The 16,859-nt window shown below is 49.8% G+C and overlaps 1 protein-coding gene across 14 annotated transcripts in view; it reads left to right on the plus strand.

The window, feature by feature from the left end:
- The window catches only part of SGMS1 (sphingomyelin synthase 1), a 261,758-nt gene that overhangs the window by 191,996 nt on the left and 52,903 nt on the right, over positions 1-16,859 (plus strand). The window contains exon 8 of one of the 14 annotated variants that reach the window (XM_046028070.1): positions 13,107-13,239. The exons of 9 other annotated variants lie outside the window; for them this stretch is intronic. The gene's annotated coding sequence lies outside the window, so the exon portion shown is untranslated. 4 more of the 14 variants (XM_046028080.1, XM_046028079.1, XM_046028081.1 and 1 more) reach the window with 4 other exon arrangements.

A 16,859-nucleotide genomic window follows, 5' to 3' on the forward strand; every position in this document is an offset into this window, starting at 1 on the left:
ACTAGTTGCATTTCATACGTGTTATGAGGGTGTTTTTTCATGTTATACCTTATCTTTTGAAAACGCTCATTAAAAAGTGTTTTTATTTTGATGTAAAGATTTTTACACCCATTCCTTTGAAAAAGAAATGTAAAAAGCATGTGGGTTGAGAAGACTCGGCCATGCCTTCTGCTGTTTTTAAGGCTGAGTGGTTGTGGTTTGGGACAAATGATTCTGCCTATAGATCTTAGTATGTCCCACAGCCCTGGAGACCCTGCAGCGTCTTACACCAGGACTGCCCTGTGATGGGTGCCAGTGTCCTTCCCCCTGTACTTGGCTGTGGCCCTCCACAACTTACGGGCCTCTTGAAAGCAGGGGAGCCCAAGTCTACAAACATCCGAATTTAGCTACCTGGGGATGTCATTCCTGCGAGCCAGAGTGGTGGGCGCTGTCGCCCCTGAATGCCCAGCACCGACGGCAGGACCGGAAGTGAGCGGCAGCGCGTGGGGTGAGTGGGTGCAGATGAGGAAGAGCAAGAAGCCCAGCAGTGGGGAGGAACCGGCACGGGGAGCTCGTGCGCCTGACGCTGCCGCGCCGGGGTCTGGAGCATGTCCAGGCCCTGCCTTCGTCACCCGGTTCATCTCACGAGACGGGGTGGAGGGGTCCGGACCGTGGAGATGGCACACTGCGGCCAAGTGGCCAAGTGCTGTTCGGGCGAATCTCCTCATGTTCCCGCCATGACTGTCTACAGCCCCCAGGGAAAGGTGATCGCATCGGTGCCCTTGTGATGAGGGGCTCCTTCAGGCTGTATTGTAAAAAATTGAATTTCAAAATAATGAGTGCACAAGGACAGGATTTCTCTCCAAATTCCTTCAAGGAACAAGCTTCTCCTTTGAACATCTCAAATTTAAGGCTGTGGTTAGCAGGAACAGGGTGTGTGAAGGCTTGTCACATCCTCCGTAACTACGACACAGCCTGAGTTCAGGGTGAATATCTTGCTAGTTCTTCCTTTAATTAAATCCCTCCGGAGAAGCGCTGAAAGGTCTCCCGACAACTCAGGTAATCTGTGTCTGTCGACTCCGCTGCTTCCTGCACGGGAAGAGCTTTTTCATGGTGTCCGACAAGGGACAGTACGATGGTACAGTGTCTTCTCCGTTGACATGCCGTGTTGCTCCTTGAAGATATCAATAGCTCTACATTTCTAGGGGTACCGTAGCTTCCTTCCCAGGCTGTCTGACTCGAGCTGAGATGTCCGATGACTTCGTTTACTCCCTGTGGTTTTCTGAGGGCGGTGGGTTCTGTTAATTTGAACGTGCTGTACGGAAAGTCAGCACTGAGGAAGCGGGTTGGTTTTTGAGAGAGCCGATGTGAAGCCGGGACTTCGGAGTGTGCTGTTCAGCGGCAGTCAACACACAGATGATTGGACGTCAGAACGTGAGTGAACCAGCTACTGTCGGAACGATCCCCATGCTTGTGAAGCCCCCAGTACAGGCTCCTGTAGTAACTGGTGAGTGACGCCATTAACGAGCCTCCATCTGACAAATTCCTGCTGGTTCTGTGGTGGCTGTTGTCTTCTCCAAACAGTGCGTCGAAATGAACAATGAACCGAGGGATGCTAGAAAAGGTCTCTCTAGCTCCGTCAGAGGGAGCTTGCGTTTGATTTCTTGGTTCTGCCCTCGTCTGCCCTGCCTCCTTGGCCGTGGCTTATAAATCAAGGTGACTAAATCAGGCTGACAGAAGTTCATTTGTGCATTTGCCTCGACATTTCATACCGGAGGGTAGCTGACGAAGACAGATGGGCGCTGCTTGGAAAAAGGAGTTTCTGCAAGCAACTGTGTCTGTACTTGGTCCAGCGAGGATGAGAACAGGTCTGTCGGCGAGACCGTGGTGTCCCAGTGAGAACGGGGCAGGCCTGGAGAAACAGAGCCATTAAAAAATAAAATGCTCATATCAACTGTGACTGTTGTACGAAGCCTGCAGTTCAAGGAATGCTCAGCAGCTTGTGTCTTGTAGGTTTGGTTAGCAGGTATGAATTCTGGGGGGGGGGTGTACAGGCTTTTTGGAGGAATGCTTTGCAGCTGGAATAGAAAGTGGGAAACAGTTGGGAAGGATGGTGGTTGGGAACCAGAGGCTTTGCACATGGACAAATGGACAGATGTCTCGCCTTTGAGTCTTTTTTTTTTTTTTTTAAAGATTTTATTTATTTATTTATTTATTTGACAGAGAGGGAGAAGCAGGCTCCCCGCTGAGCAGAGAGCCCGATGAGGGGCTCGATCCCAGGACCCTGAAATCATGACCCGAGCTGAAGGCAGAGGCTTAACCCACTGGGCCACCCAGGCCCTGTTTGTCTTTGATTCTTGGTGCTGCCACTCCCAGGTGTCCCCAAGAAAGGAACATGATCTCTCCAGGCCCCTGTGTTCTTACTTTGTAAAAGCAGAGATGAAAACACCTACTGCAGGGAGAGGAGAGAAAGATAAGAATCGGGTCCATGGTGATCACTTAGCAGATGGAAGGGTCCTTACGGATCCGACAGCGTTGCAGGTGCTGGGCCCCTTGACAGGGCGTCCTTGGAAAGGAGGTGAGGGATGGATGCTGACATTTCGAGCACCTTCTCCAACGAAAGATACAGGAAATGGGGCTTGTTTAGAACTTGGCAATGATGGGAAGGCAGAGGTTTGCTGTGCGTGTTTGACTGTGACTGTTCATGCTTTTCCCCGCTGCTGGCTCTGGACTCAGGTAATTGACCCCGGTTTCTGCTGCCTGCCTGTCTCACGATGAGGCCACAAGTCCCAATGAGGTCAATTACTAGGCATAAATGTTTATCTGAAGCTGCCGTGTTTCAGGAGTCTGCCGCTGGTCTGGTCACACGTGCTAATTACTGTCACCACAGGGCAGCGCAGTTGCCGTGGTGGCGTCCGCGTAGGAGTTGGTCACAGCGTCCTGAGCCTCTGGTCTCGCTGCGGCCCACGGGGAGGCCGGTTGCATCAGCACCCGGTAGAAGACAGTCTCTGAGCCCCGTCTGGTGTCTGCCCAGTGCCCGGCCCCTCCTGCTCGCACACTCATGGAACAAGAAGTCGTTGTCGCTGGTCTCATACTTTGTTTCACGGAAAGAAAGCTTCCGTTCATGTTTTCGTACCGAGAAGGTATGGATGCACGTTCCACTGAGCGCCGGTGGGGAGCATTGTTCTCAGGGCCTGCTGTCGTGACACATGTCGTTCATCCTCGCGGGCTCATGGGCGTTCCCCTACCGTCCTGCTTGTGGAGGCGGGAAGCTGCAAGACCCCACAGCTGGTAACTGGAAGAGCCAAGATTGAAACTTCAGCCATCTCTAGACCACCGGACTCACCTTCCTCTCCAGTACGAGAAAACAGTTAAAGGGAACATATCCAGATAAAGTCCATGGAGCTGGTGACAACCCTTCTGAGCCCTTCTGGGCCCATAGTTCCAAATCCCTGATTTCACATTGGTGGGCAAACCCTGTCTCTCCCCGGCATGCACGGGTATATCTGTGCATGCACACATGCGTATGTACATAGAAGATGCCTTGCACGATGTGCACACGTGTGCACCCTATGTGTGCCAATACATGTGTAAGTGTGTGTACATGCGTCACACGTGCACGGACTCCGGTGCACACATGAGTCACACACGTGCACACACACATATGCACGTGTGTGTGGTCACGGGGCCTGCTCAGCAATACTTGCCATATGAAAAGAGAACTGTGGGATGGTTTTCAGCTTGTTTGGTGAATTTCTTCATGTGGCAACTTGATGGTCATTGAGATTCTTGCCTTGGTTTGATAGAGAACAGAATACATGCTGGTTGCCCAGAACGTGGCAGGAACTTACCAGAACCTCACCTTTGGGAAGTGATACCAGAACCACGTCAGGGCACTGGGGGGAGTGGGGGGGGGGGGTGCTTCCCATCACTTAGAGAAGGCATGCAGCTGGGCTGAATGACTTTGTGGTGTTAAAACAATCTAAACATTCTAAAAATTAAAATTATGATTGCATAGCGTTCAGGAATCATTTTGACCTAAAAGCTGATAATTTAAAAATTTAGGATGATCTCAGGGCAGTAGTTAGCTTTTCAGTATCTGCCAGTTCCTTCAAGTGTTCTGGATACGTGGTCTCAGCGTGTGAGGGCTGTTCCGACCCCGAATGTTGTCATCCAATCAGTGGGGGGGGGTTTCCATTTGAGGTGCATACGTATTTATTTGTCATTACTGTTTCAGGTGAATAATGACTATTTTCGACTCTTTGTCGAGAAGCTCAGAGAGAGTAGAAAAGTAACAGGACTGCGACTTTTATGAATGAGAGAGTCACACACACATTACACTCTTGACAAGATGGTGAAGTATTTGTGAGCATATCCAAGCCCAGCACCCAGGCCTGGAAGGGTTTCTGTGCGTAGGCTTTGGAGATGTGTCTCACACGCAGAAGGCATTTCCAGGTTAGGGCTTCAGGTCATGGTTCTCCAACAGACGCTCCTTGAAGCAGGTTCTATCCCTACTGTCCCCTCATGGATCCCACACCTTTGTATTTCCTGGCTTCTTTGTGAATCAGTAACATCTGAGGAGAAAGCTTTTCCTTAAAGGAAAGAATAGATTTATCTCGAATACCTCTGGAACCTGAATGGTTGCTTAGGTGACAGCTGTTGTGTTTTGTCATCTTTGGCAAAGGGGAAAGGCAGACTCTTCAGCTTGTGTTTGCCCTCAAAGCCACGAACCCGTGTTGATGTTTATCCAGTAAAGATAACTCAGGCACAGAGGCAGAGAGACCCAGACATCTAAATAAACTCAGACATGTGTCCTTCAGAACTTTTAAACATTGATTTTTCTCTCTTGTGGAAGGGTGTGAAGCTGGGACCACATGTGTGTGTGGCTGGCGTGTTGTTAAAAATCAGCCCAGCTCTGTGTCCCCCCCGCCCCTTTCTGCTGTGGCCTGTCACGGCTGTCTGCACGGGTGTCACAACTAGACCCGCCTGTACCCTTCATCATCTTCATCTCGCTTGACTGGGGATGTGCGTGATCCAAGGTTCACGATCCTGCTGGAAGTGGGTAGTGACAGTGTAAGGAGGCGCTGTTGGTGACCCATGGGGCACGCTGCCCCACACGGGCTCTCAGCTGGTGTCAGGGGCGGTGGCTAGGATGATTGCCTGCTGTCTGCAACGCAGACAGCTTGATCTAAGTCCACCAGCCACGCCAGAGAGCTCAGAGGATGAGATTTGCGGCAGGAGAAAGGGTCGGGGATATTGACGGAGAGAGGATTAACGGATAGGTGTGGGTGTGTTTGTTGCCCTTGAGCTTAGTGCACAGTAATTTTGAGTCAGTTGAATAACCTAAATCACCCAGTAATGTTCACATTTTGAGTGTCCCTAATTGCCGAGCTTCCAAGAGGGAGACACGTCTTAGGAGTGATCTCATCTCACTCCTCACTTCTCAGAGCTTTCTTTGTAATGGAGTCTCAGACCTGCTGCTTTTGGAGAGTCAGAGGTGTGGGAACTTGGCCGATTTGAAGAGAATCTTTGAGTTCTTAAGTGGAAAGGGGGAAGACGGGGAAAATGATGCCATCTAGGGTGCGGCGTGGGCTTGGCTGAGGGAAGGTACTGCTGTACTGAAGGCAGCCGTGATTTATTGAGCACTTGCTCTGTGCCTGGATTGTACTAAGTGCTTTGCAACTCTTCTCTCATTTAATCCCGTGAAGTAGGTGGTTACAGTATCCTTACATTTTATACACAAGGAGATTGGCTTGGAAAGGTGGTTAACTTTCCCAGTATGGCAGAGTTTAAGTCTAGTTCTTTCTACTTTGTAACTGATTTGTGTTAAGACCAGCCTTTTCCTTCCCTCTCTGGTTCCAGTATATCCCCGCTTCCACGGTCCTGAATTTTTTTTTTATTCCCTCTTTGTGTACACTTGAACTGCTGCTCCTTACAGATCTGTGAACATAGACTGATCTGAAACACAGCATCCTGGGGAAGAAAAAGAACGTTATAGTTTGAATTGACCTTTGCCTTGCTCTGCTCAATGCCAAGCTGGGCATGTGTGTGTGAGCTCATGGGCGTTAAAAATGCAGAGAAAAGAGAAGAGGTGGCGTTTAACCTTGGCCTCCAGACGGGGCACACTGGGTGCCTGCTCTGTGGAGCTTAGGGAAGTGAGACCCTGGAGGACACTGGCCACTGAAAGGGGCTGAGATTTCCTCAGGGCAAACTATACCCCTTTCGTTCTTGTTCAGGATCTTCATCAGGGAAAGAGGGAAATACGAGGGTCTGGACCTTGGTGTGGATCCTTCGAGAGTCTTGTCAAGTACACTTGGCACCTGTGGTCTCATGATGAATCTGTGAACGGTGGAGTAGTAAAAGATGGCACACACCACCACGAGCATCTATGAAACCTGGAGATAATGGTGTTGAGAAGTGGCCAGTCTTTGATGTGGTGTCGGGGCCACGTCTCTGGATGTAGTTCCCCTGATGCTGCTCCGTGTTGTCGCTCCCCATGAAGCACACTCGACCCGTGTCACCGACAGTGTTCGGTCCTCATTCCTTCGGAGGGCTGCTAGCACAGTGGCTGTCCAGAGCAGCCCGGGACGGAGCCCACCTGGTCTCGAAGCCCCCCTTTCCCCTCAGGACAGTAATGTGGTCTCAGACACCTTGGATGGCACCTGTCTCTTCTAGCTAGTTCTGTTTTGTCCTGCCTTCCTGAAGCGTTGAGTTTCATTTGTATAGAAACAACTGCTCATTTGGTTTCCAGACTCCAGTTCGTGGGTTAATGTTGAATTGAATCAGGCAATGACAGAAAACGTCACAGCCTGCATGGACAGGTCAGGAGGCCGATGTCACCGAGTCTCAGTAAGCGTCGTCTGCCGCTGGTCAGGCTGATGGTGGCCAGTGGCTGTGGCAGGGAGTGGCGCTCAGCCATCACGCACTGTCCTGTGTCATGAGGGCCCTGACTGCACCTGCCCTGTGGTGGGGAGAGGAACTGTTCATGGCAGGGGTCCTGGGACAACCCCAGCAGCTTGTTCTGCTTGATTGTTACTGCAAATCCCATCTTGACTCGCCTGCATCCAGCGTGCTTGTTCAAACGTGTTACTGGGGATGTGATCACACAAACGTAGCAGTGTGGCTGGGGAGAGCGGGGCGTCCTGTCCCCGGCCATCTCTGTACCAGCGGGAGAGGTGCCGTGGTCCACTGGGAACCCGTGCTCCCTCCCGGCTCCCTCAGGTGCCGCTGCTGCCCCCCCCCACCCCCGTGCTGTGAAAGCTGGCGGGCGTCCACGCTGGCGACAGCATTGTTCTGCCTACAGTCATTAGTTCATGAAGTGTCATTAGTCCATACAGGGATTTGTTAATGTGGTTCATTACTTGACTTCCTTTAAGAGCTAGCCGTTAACTTCAGTTACTGTTCTTGTCATGCAGGAGAGGCTCGTACCAGTTATTACTTGCGAACCGCTTTGGCGTTGAAGGAAAAGCAAAAGCCTAGAACACAGCAGCATTGGCTCTCCCAGCCTGAATGCTGGAGTCCAACTTGATTCGCTTTCCTGCCCTTGCACTAAGTTAGACATGACCTAAATGAGAAGCAGGGATTAGCTCTAAAGAATGGGCATTTTTTGCTGTTGCATGTTTATTTTCACATAACCTCAGATTTACTTGGATGTCCCTTTCCTAGTGCCTGGCCCCTGAATTTGTCCAGACCTAATCAAAGACCATAGCTTCTGAGAAAACCCACAGTTGGACAGTTAATGGATAACCCAGCGGCAACACGAGCTGGCTAGTGGCTGTGATTCTTGATTGAGTCTGGACAAATTCCGCCCTGTCGTGAGTCATAAACTGTGGTCCAGAACAAAAAAAACATCGTCTGAGGCGTCAGGTGGGACTCAGCACTGTGCCCTTGTCACTGTGTGGCTGTCCCTGACTCATCTTCCTGGAAGGAAGAATTCCCGTAGACTGTGATGGGCGTGTTACTGTAGGATTCCTGAGATGGGCGCTCAGACTCTATAGGTTCCAGCACTTGGATCTTGAGGTTCAGACCAGTTCCAGATTGGGGTCAGGGACTCCTGGTCCAAAGTAGAATGGGAAACCTCCTAGGACTGGCATCATCCGTCAGGCAGGGACTGGTCAGTTTGGAAGAAGAGCTTCTCTTACGTGGTGCATTTATCCGGTGGGGTGTCGCTCAGCTGTCAGCCTTTCCATCAACACAGATGGACCCTGGAGGGGATGATCCTGAATGAGATAAGGCAATGAGAGAAAGATAACTGTCTTACAGTTTCACTCCTGTGTAGAATTTAAGAACCAGCGCAGAGGACCCCAGGGGTAGGGAGGGAAAGCTGAATGGGGAGCCATGAGAGACGCCTCAGTGTGGGAAACAAACTGAGAGTTGCTGGAGGGAAGAGGGTGGGGGAAGTCTCCTGATGTGATGAGCACTGGCTGTTATATGCAACTGATGAATTATTGATCTCTGCATCTGAAACTAATGATGTGTACTATACGTTGGCTCATTGAGTTTAAATTAAAAAAAAAAAAAAAAGAAAAGAAAAGTTTCTCTTAAAAGCTGAGAGAGGGGGTGCCTGGGTGGCTCAGTGGGTTAAAGCCTCTGCCTTCAGCTCGGGTCATGATCCCAGAGTCCTGGGATCGAGCCCCGCATTGGGCTCTCTGCTCCGCAGGGAGCCTACTTCTCCCCCTCTCTCTGCCTGCCTCTCTGCCTACTTGTGATTCTGTCAAATAAATAAATGAAATCTTAAAAAAAAAAAAAAAAGCGGAGAGTGGACAGGTAATGAGAAGGGGATGTACCAGCTTTACCCTTCGGCCCAAGGATTGGCTGATATGGCAGTTTTCCCCCTGTTTTTGTAGTGTCCGTGTAGAGAGGATGTGTGACTCAGGTGACAAAGGTCAGGAGTCTGAACTTTCGGGTGATCAGTACCATGCTCTGGGAGCGTAGGATGACCAGTGTCCTGAGGTCGTAAGAGCGAAAGAATCCCCTTGGCTTGGGGGTTGGACCTTTATGGCTCACCTGCCGAACCCTCAGGGGCTGTGCTGCTTGCCCGGCGCTCCTGGGTGTCCATACTGACAGAAAACCATTCTGCCAAGAGAATGTTTTTGTCTCATTGAGGGACATCTGTCAGAAAAGGTCTGTGGCGCTGTCCTGAGTCATTGATCTCGGAACTCAGTACTTTTATCAAGTGGAGTTTCTAGAACAGAGTCTCCTTGCTTAGCCTGGCTCCCTGTCGGCTGTGGTGGTGTTTCTCGGAGATTCCTGACTCGCGTCCGCCTGCAGTGCTGGAAAGACGGAGCTAGTGAGGGAGTGGACCGTACGACTGAAGCTTCCGTGGGCATCTTCCCGATCCATGCCAGGCGTGGTTTGGGCTTCCTCTGGTTCCCGTCATCCGTCTCCTGGGGCGCAGTCTTCCCCAGCAGCGTCTGATCCTTTTGCCTTTCTCTTCTCTGGTGGACGAGCCCTGGATCTTCTGGTAGAGGAACCGGACATATGTCCTCATTCTCTGAGCAAAGAGCTGGGGGACAAAGGCCCACCTGAGTGCGGGGTGACGGGTGGGTGACACTTAGTGCACTGTCTGGGTCAGGCTGCACTTCGTTCAGGGAATGTCGTGCATAAGGGCAGCTGCTCAAAGAGGTGCTGGTTTTACTACGTGTACGTGTGTCAAATCATCGTATTCTCCCCCGAGAAAGGTAAGTGCTGTCAAGACGTGTTGGCTCCCGTAACTGGTGGTGAATGCGTGAGGCTTGCAGGACAGGTCTGTGTGCTGGGAGCCGCGGCGCTCCGCCCGTGCGGGTGCGGAATCCGCTGACTTACCCTTTGGTTTTATCCCACCGCGCCACAGAAATTGGTAGGTGCGTTTATTTTTCTTCTTTTTTTCTGGTACTTTCTGGTTTTGTGCATATCCATATATTATTTTAAAAACAAACTGTGTTTCTACTAAATTCGAGCTTAAAAAACCACGTTCTTGCCGCAGTTTTTCAAAACAATTTTTAAGGACGTGGAGTGAGGAGTAAAATGACCTCCTTATCCTTATCACCCGGTGTTGATGGCTGTCCACTCTCTGTGCCTGTGGTTCCGGGGCGGGGAAGGCGGTATTTCAAAGTCAGTCTCAGGCATCCTATCGTGTTGCTCCAACACTTTGTTCTCATGTCTTTTATCCAGTTATTTACTTTTTGTCTGTTGACTCTTCTTTCTCTTGTTCCTGAAATAACTTTTGGACTGTGCCCCTGCTGATGCTGTAAAGATGAACGTGTCTGGCAGCTGCGCCCTTTGCGCAGCGCTCGGGGGTGGGGGGGCTGGCCGTCAGGGACCCTGAGGAGGACAGCCTCGATGGCATGAAGTTCCTGGGAGAACCCAGAGGTATGACTGCGCCTCCTTGGCTGGTGGGGCTAAGTGGAAGGCGAGGCCTTTCCTTAAGATGTTGTAGATCCAAACCGAAGTCCTGGTGACTGGTGTTGAGTAATGAAAACCTTACAGAAACAATGGCCCTTGAACCCTAAGATGCCCTTGGGGAGCACAGCTAGATCTTGTTTTATTTCTGTAGTTCCCGGGGCAGAATGCTGTCGACATAACCGTGCAGTCGAATCTCTTTTGGGCAGCGTTGCCTGGTTTTGAGACGTTTCCCTGTGGTTTGTCTCATCAGGCCCGACTGCAGAGCCCTGGGTGAGGAGAGGTGCTGAACTCTGCCCCGGTCAGTACTCAACCGACTTGACGTTCATTCTCGGGTCTCCTGGCCCTGTGTCGGAGGGATTTGAGTTGCTTGGGAACCTGTTGTGAAACAGGAGCATGGCTTTTTCTTTGCTCTTGGACACTGCTGTGGCAGATGTTGGAGAAATGCACAGAACAGTGGACCAAATGCTGGAGGGGCTTGGGGAAGGGCCAGGGGTGCAAGCACACCCCTTTCTGGAGCAGATTCCTGCCATCACGGTCTTGCCCCCGTGACCTCGGTTTCCTCCCATGACCTCTCTCCTTGGCTCCGACCAAACCCTGACCATGATCGCTGCCACTTTGACCTTGGTGCACAGGTTACCTTGGTGATGGAATTCATTTGAGCCTAACATGCCTGGAATTTTTCCTGGGAACTAGAGGTCTTTGATCCAGTAGAGACAATGTGTGGACGTGCCTCCACTCCACTCCCGTACGAACTTGGTGCAAACATTGGATTTCCGGTTCCTTTTGTTTTTTAAAGATTTTATTTATTTATTTGACACAGAGACAGAGATCACAAGTAGGCGGACAGTTAGGCAAAGAGAGAGGAGGCATCCTCCCTTGGGGCCACACACCCCTGAGTGGAATCAGACTGAAGTGGAATCACACTCCTGAGTGGAGCCCACTGTGGAATCCTGCTCTGGCGAGTGACCTCGAGCACCGCAGCTCACGTCTCAGGCCTTGGTCGTGTCCATAGGGATTCTTACTCCTTTTCATAGGATTGCTTTGCTTTCACTGAGCATGTCTGTAAAAAGCTTAGGTCCTAGTAACTCAGAGTCCTTAGCTGTTCTCAGCTCTTCCTTGCCAGGAGGTGGGAGCAAGAAGTGAGAAAGCAAGTCACTGACCTTCACTCTCACATGCGCAGCAGAAGTGTGCTAAGGAAGGGCCTTGGAGTTTTTTTTTCCTTTTTGTTTAGATAGAGTGTGCGAGTCAGGGTAGGGGGCAAGGGAGAAAGAGTCTTAAGCAGGCTCGATGCCCACTGCAGAGCCTGGCGTGGGGCTTGAGATCATGACCTGAGCCGAAATAAAAAGTCAGACGCTCAGCTGGCTGAGCCACACCCAGGCGCCCATGGCCTTGGATTCTTGGTCCTGCTCAGTTCTTGGCTTAAACTGCCTTCTGAACATTCAGGGCTCTTCAAAGTCATTTAGAGGTCACCAGGGCCCCTGGCAGCCCAAGCGTTGGTGTCTGTCGGACGGGTTTGCTCCGAGAACACACGCGTTGCTCTGATACTTTGGCAATTAACAGCTAAGACACAGGACGTCATACCGTCTGTCCTGCGTACAAGTGTGTCTCTTGTTACTCTCACCTGTTCGTAGGTTGGACGTGGCTTTCCGAGGCTGAGGCCATGGTGCAGTGATTGGTTTTACGATTCTTCATAGGCTCTGACTGAGAAGTGTTTCAGGTGTCAGCTTGCATACCCAGATCCCTCAGGATTCGTTTGAAGTTTATTTTCTGGTTCCTTTGGGATTCCATTTGTCTTCTAAAAGGGGGATTGTCTCATCATAGATTTTCACTCCCACAGCCACAGGGCCCAGCCGGCTGCAGCCTGCTGCAGGGGAGATGAGCTGCTGGCTCCACCCCCCCCAGCACCCCCCTCCCCCCGCAGTGCCCCAGACTCGCCTTTTGATGGAACATTCGAGACTTTCCAGGCACTGAGTGCTTTACCTGTGTTTCTCCTTCTGTCTTCTTCAGAACCTTGTGATGGGCTTGTGACAACTTCACAGGTGGTATCGGCTCTACTGTGCGCCCAGGGAAGGTGGGGGAGTTCAACCCACTCATGGAGACGTGGCAGGAGCTGGTGGAGTGGGCACAAGAAGGCCCATCCACCTGATTCCAGAATCTGTGTTCTTAGCCCGACCCTCCTCGTGGTTGTAGTCGCCATTGGTGTGCTAGAACCGCGGCTTGTCAACAGTTCTCCGAGGTCACCACCTGTGAGCATTACTAGTAGTAAGACATGGGGACGTCATGGGCCCATCCTGCGATGCCCTGAAGAGGATACAGCATCGCTTCTGAGGTGTCCTTGCCCAGAATGCACAACCTCAAGCTGACCTGGAGAGAGCATAGGAGAGACGCCCTTCGGGGTACCTCCTGCGGGCCGTGGGGTCAAGGCCCGGAAGTGCGAGGGCTGATTGAGGACGGACCACATGTCGGGGGAGACTGAGGAGAGGGGACACTGCAGGGACACGGGGGAAATGTAAACAAGGTCCGTCTCTCAGTCACTGAGAGCACGACAGCGTTCATTTCCTGGTGTTGACAGCTGCACTCCGGCCATCTCAGTTCACAGAAAGGAGACTGGGCGAAGCGTATACCTCCGTTTTCTGTGCTGTTACTGCAACTTTTCCCTAAATTTCACATTGTTTGAAACAAAAAGGCAAAAAAAATTACTTATTTTAGCCACCTGTGATCGATAGTATTTATTCTCATTTTAGAGTTGAGGAAACAAGAAACTTAAATGTTCGGTAACCTGCCCAACATCACACAGAAGGTAGCTGTTATTAGCAAAGGACAGAGGGAGACTTCAGACCTGCTCCGGGACATTCCGGCGCCCACTGGAAGCACCAGGTCTGTGGCTGCTTCAAGTTTAAGTGTGTGTGTGAGAGACAGCAGCCGTGACCACACTCCAGTCAGAAGAGAGTATGTGTGCCTGTTGAGAAAAAAGTAGTGCACATTAATAATACAGAATTTTATATGTATATATGTGTGTATATGTTTTGTGTGTATATGAAACAGTATTAAGAGAATTTTATATTTAAGACAATTTTTAAAAATCACATGAAGCACAGTCTAAGTAAAGTTATGTAATTTTTACCAAGGATAGTGGAAACTGTTCATTATAAGGCTGTTGTGATCTTTTTTCAAGTACTTTCTATATCCTGTTTCTCCAAATTACATATACTGCGTTCCTCTCTCTTCTTGGTGTTCTTCCAGATTTTTCTTGCAGAGTTGGCACGGTTACACGTGTGATGTTTACACCGTTTAATTCAAATGACACAAGAAAAAAACCATCCTTCTGTCTTGCTTTATTAAAAGATTGATGGTTTGAAAAAAACATGGTTAAAACAAAAAAAACAGGATTGGGGTGCCTGGGTGGCTCAGTGGGTTAAGCCTCTGCTTTCGGCTCAGGTCATGATCCCAGGGTCCTGGGATCGAGCACCACATCGGGCTCTCTGCTCAGCGGGCTCTCTGCTCAGCGGGGAGCCTGCTTCCTCCTCTCTCTCTCTCTCTCTGCCTGCCTCTCTGCCTACTTGTGATCTCTGTCTGCCAAATAAATAAATAAAATCTTTAAATAAATAAATAAATAATTTAAAAAACAGGATTGTTCTAAACCCTCAGGCCAAACATGAGGATACAAGTTTGAAAGAAAATCCTGTATGAATTTTTAAAATCCTGATACACTAGAATTGCAACAAAAGTCCTTTTAATAAAAGGAAGAGGTGGATTATTGGCTCTGTTCATCTCAACTCAATGAGAAATTCTGGATAATTCCTTGATAAAATGGTATTAAAACTATGGTACAAAGATCTAACCTGGAACCCCTTCCTGAGCCTCCATGTCCTCCCTGGTAAATAAACTTAGCCAGAATATTTGCTGAGAGAATCAGATAATTTTATAGCTTATAAAGTACCTGCAAATAAAAGCTATAAGCATTCATTTTTCTTTATTTTGCTTTTTTAGAAAGCACTTTCTTCGTTCTTGGTAAGAAGCCATAGTACTTTGTGTGTAACTCCTGCTGAAGTTAATAACCCACTTCTGAAGACCTTGACCTTTGCTGTTTTGATTTGCACGTGTTTGGTGTTTCTGGGAACGACCGGAAGCAGGTCGCTCTGTTGCTCTGTGCCGAGCCTGCTTCAGCCGGCATACGGTGGTGCTGTTGATACCGGCATGTGATTCCCGTGGTCCTGTGATGGAACTGGCAGCTCATAAAAATGAAGCCCAGGTGCCAGGCCTGGGGAGTCTGTGAGACCAGAACAATCTTGGGGGCTGGTTTTGCTGTAACTTAGACCTTGTCCGCTCAAGCCAGTCTGGCAGCTTGCGGTGGTCCGATGATAACAGAAGATAAGGGGGTGTGTTGGGATTTTGGGGGAGGGTGGGGTGGGAGATGGGATGTATATATGTGTGTGTGTGTGTGTGTGTGTGTGTTGGGGGAGGGTATCCACCTTTCAAACAGCAATTTGTTTTTACAGTCTTTTGTGAGAAAAATATTAAGTGTTCATGATACGAAATTTTGAGCTAGAAGAAGGAAAGTGGGAGGGTTAAGTTGCTGGGAGTAACTGTCATGAGTGTACACCCAAACTCTCATTTTCCGGTCGTGTAGATCTGTGATACAGACATCACAAAACCACGACTGAGCTGTACATAGACCGCACAGAAGCTTGCTTGAAATCAGCAGCACACAGTATCACGTGTGTCTTTCCATATCCTCGCAGGCTTTCCCGGAAGACCATTCATCACAGTGTAGAGTTGCTCATTAAGGGTACTGATTCCATTGGTTGGTTTCTTGTTGTACCTGAGGACTCTTCCCAGAGATGGACTGGGGCCGGCTGAGACCCACAGGTCAAAAATCAATTAAATGTAATCTCAGCTCTTATTTCCCAAGCTTACCACCATGTAAATGTCGCCCAATACAAAAGGCACAGATTGGTATGTCTAGTAGTTTTGACCTCAGGAGTTCAGAGGATCTAAGGAGAGAAGGTCTGTCTTCTGCTCTGAGGCAGCTCAGCTCTGGGACGGGTGGGTTAGCAGAGCCTGCCGGGACTGGGCCAGGGGCTGCTCCGTTTTCCTTTCATCCTGACCAGAGTTTCCGCTGCCAGCGGGGTTGGATGGGTTTCCAAAGACGCAGGGGACCTGAAGCCCCATGACGAGGCAGTGGCCAGGGAGGGTGAAGTCTGGGACTGGCTGGACTTGAGAATTCTTCAGTAATCTTTCCTCCCTTCCCTCATTCTTTCTCCTTTTCCTCTCGTACTCTCTGTCATGTTTATTTTTTTAAGCACAGAGTGGTACATGATTATTGCATAGAAATCCCATACAGGCAAGTGACGCCACCCCCCCACTCCAGTTTCCAGCCCCACTGTCCCATAGCCTCTATGTGTACTTGTAGACTTTTTATGCTTGTACACGTGCATGTACGTCTATACAGCAAAATACATATTCATTTCATTTCATTTATTTATTTCATTTATTAATTTATTTATTTTACGTAGGCTCCATGCCCCACATGGAGCCCAGAGTGGGGCTTGAACTCAGGACCCTGAGATCAAGACCTGAGCTGAGGTCAGGAGTCGGACGCTCAACCGACAGAGGCCCCCAGGCGCCCCCCAGATGCATTTCAGGATGAGAATAATCCACACTTCGTGTCACAGACACGCTGGCGACCACAGGTGCACCTCGTCTTCCGATAACCATGTGGCCCGTGGTGAGGAGGTCCCACATTGATTTATCCAGATCACGATGAAGGCGGTTTCGACGCTTCTGCTCTGCCCTCACGGCTGCAGTGAATGCTTCTGAACCAACGTCTCGGCTTGTTAATATATCTGTAAACCAGATTCTCAGGAACGGAATTCCTGCGACAACAAGTAGGATGTGGATTTGGTAACGAATGTCGCATTGCCATACATGAAGGTTGCGACAGTCTTCCCTGGTCTCTGATTATTTCTGCTCGTGCTGAACCTTACATGTATTCCTTGTATTTATCTCCTGTTCCACACTCTTGGTACTTTCGGTTCCATTCATCCTACCTATCGTGTTCTCCGCATCCCTCTACCCAGATCATCGGTTCTCACTGTGGGAGATACAGCTTTTTAAGAATGGCTGCCCGGGACAGCGGGGAGTTGTAGAAACAAAACTCTCTTACTCATTCAGGGAATAACAAAGTAACTCTGGGTTCAGTGGCTCATTCTGCCGTTCTTGTGGACACGGGTTTGCTGCTCCTTCGTGGTGGTGACCGTCACCAGGGTCGAGTAAGGTATCCGAGTAAGTGCGGATACACGAGGTACTAGTCATGGTTCCATGTGCTCACTCGCTGAACAAGTGTTTATTGTTGGGGCCAGAGGAACCTCGCTGGGCAGGAGCGTAGTGTGTGTTCCTGGGGCTCCCAGAGTGTCCCAGACACTGTTCAGTGCTTAGTATGTGCTTTTTAGTAAATGGTTTTATTCTCATGATGTGACTTGGCTCTTCGAGATATG

Source organism: Meles meles, chromosome 13, assembly GCF_922984935.1.
Source record: "Meles meles chromosome 13, mMelMel3.1 paternal haplotype, whole genome shotgun sequence".
Lineage (NCBI taxonomy): Eukaryota > Metazoa > Chordata > Mammalia > Carnivora > Mustelidae > Meles > Meles meles.